Raw genomic sequence first — 2,502 nt, 5'->3', positions numbered from 1 at the left:
TTGTGCTATTCTGCAGAGGCATCGTAAAACCTCCATAATCGACCAATAAATTGTTTTCCAGAAGCTGGTATCATATAGAAGAAAAGAACTCACTTGACAACCAATTTAAACTAACAAGAGGTATGAACTAACAACATTGCAGGCACAACAAACATTGTTTGCATGGCAAAAATCTTAAGTGCATAATTTGTGCTTTCAACTCTTCTTCTTTCGTTTCTTTTTGTCCTAACTTCAATTGAGTTTCATTTGTTGTTATGATGTTTATAAAATGTTTTGTATACTTAGCTATGCAGGTATTTTAGAAAAATCACTCAAAGAGGAAACAACCAGATATACAAGGCGACCTGGGCATGCTTCTAATGGGGATGGGTATCACTCATTATTACAGACTTGGGTATAACCAAATCTAATTACGTTCACTTCTCTAAGTTACATGCAAACAAAGTTATCTAAAGAATTAACTCAGCCTACGTCACCATATAATTACAGATCACATAACATATTTCAGTAACAAAAGCACAAAAAAAAAAAAAAAAAAAAAAAAGTAAGATTTCAAAATTCACAAGTCAAAACCAGTAGCAATATTACTCAGCTGTTTGTGTCATATAGCAAGGATGAGTGATATTTTTCTAACTAATAGATAGCACCATTTAAGTTGTAATATTCCTGTTCTATTGTGGTTTGAAATGCTGTCCGTAGAACGCAACACCCACAGCAGTGTCCATAAATTCCATCAGAGGATCTTCAATCTTCAAGGAATGAATGAATTAACCCATCAGACTGCATCCAAAAGCAAAACCCATATGTCAAAATTACAAGATTTTTATGTGATTCCCACAACCACAAGAATGAAACAAAGAACCAAATTACAAGAAAAAATATAATAAAATCAAAGCCATTTTCTTTCTTTTTTCAAAACCCAAAAAGGCAATTAAGCAAATTACGCTCCTTTACTCACCAAAGGCAAAGTAAAAATTAAGATCCACCAAGAATAATAATAAACCCTAAAAAAAGGGAGACGAAAGCCCTATATTGTAATCAGAGAGTGAGAAGAATCCCTGTCTTACCCAATTTGTTTAGGGATCGGTGATGGAGTTGCAGACACCGGCCAATCCCATCGTCTCGTCTTCTTCAACAATCGCTCTTCTTCCCACAGCTTATCCTCTTTGTCTTTTTCTTTTTTTCTTTTTTTTCGATAGAGAGAGAGAAAGACAAGGATTTGAGGTTCACAATGTATATATAATAATTAATTATAATAATATTAACGGCTAAAAACCAAAAAATAAATAAATAAATAAATATTACCGTTTCTGAATTTAAATTTTCTTACCGTTCGTTTTTCAGAACCCCGAATTTTCAATTTTCAATTTTTTTTAATTGACCGTTGTTTTTTCAAAATTCAAATTATGATTATTATTATTATTACGCACACTCTCTCTCTCTACCCCCTCAACTTCTGGATTTTTTAACTGGATTGGGCCTTCACCCAAGTAGCATAATCAGGGTCAGCCAAATATTGGGCTTTAGATTTAAGCTTAAATATGCCACAACTTCAGCCCAACTTATTAAAAATTATACATTTCTAATAAATTTAAAATAAAGAGGAAGATCGCTAAGCCTAAACTTTTTAATCTGCATATTATGCTTTTTCAGTCAAAAAAATTAAAAAAAAAAATTCTGCATATCATGCTCAACACAAATCAATATAAAAAAATTATATATCTTTTTATCAATTTCAATTTTTATCTTTTTAGGATATATTTTTCTTTGATCTTATACCATTTTTTTTCCAAATAAATGTTGACGATAGCAATTTTAATTTTTTTTCTTCAAACGTTTCAAAAGGATGTTCATAATTATTTTTTTATGTAATAAAATTACATTTTTATACAAATAATTTTTATTTGTTTATTTTGCTGAGCAAATATTTAAAAAAAAAAAAAAGTGGCACAAATATTTTTTTCAACATAATAGCAATAGTACTGTATTAAATGATGACACACTTCATTCTTCATTCTTCATTCTTCACTACTAAGTTTCCATTTTCTGTTTTATAGACCAAGAGAAATTTTTAATTTTGCCGATGACCCACTTTGTTTTTGGTGAAAGCTTTATAGATTCATTTTTGCTGTTTAAAAATTTGCATCTACTTAATAGAAAACAGAATCAATATCTCACAGGAGTAGAGGACGGTGGAATTGTGTGCTCAATATAACTAGATGTTTTCTGTTCTATTGATTTTGATTTACCCAGAAAAAATAAAAATGGAGAGATATACAAATTTATGTACAAATTTCCTATCTCTCTCTAAATTTAATTGGCCTTGCCAACTACTATTCATAATGTGCAGGGGCTGGCCCTGAGATTTTGGGGGCCTTAGGCCAACCTTATGATTTAATTTTTTATCAATATTTAAAATAAATAATAAATACAATAAGCAAAAATAGTAATTTTAATTCTGAAATAGATTTGTATGTTGTATATATTAAAGAAATGTAAAAG

General features: G+C 29.9%; 1 long non-coding RNA gene across 1 annotated transcript; it reads right to left on the bottom strand.

The window, feature by feature from the left end:
- Positions 1 to 698: 698 nt before the first annotated feature.
- LOC132800629 (uncharacterized) lies at positions 699 to 1,222 on the bottom strand. Its single transcript, XR_009635845.1, has 2 exons — positions 1,068 to 1,222; positions 699 to 780 (listed from the first exon to the last, which is right to left on the bottom strand). It is a non-coding gene; the product is annotated as an uncharacterized LOC132800629 (long non-coding RNA).
- Positions 1,223 to 2,502: the final 1,280 nt, after the last annotated feature.

Source organism: Ziziphus jujuba, chromosome 2 (assembly GCF_031755915.1).
Source record: "Ziziphus jujuba cultivar Dongzao chromosome 2, ASM3175591v1".
Lineage (NCBI taxonomy): Eukaryota > Viridiplantae > Streptophyta > Magnoliopsida > Rosales > Rhamnaceae > Ziziphus > Ziziphus jujuba.
The sequence above is the reverse complement of the archived record's forward strand: the minus strand, read 5'-3'. Positions and strand labels throughout refer to the sequence as shown.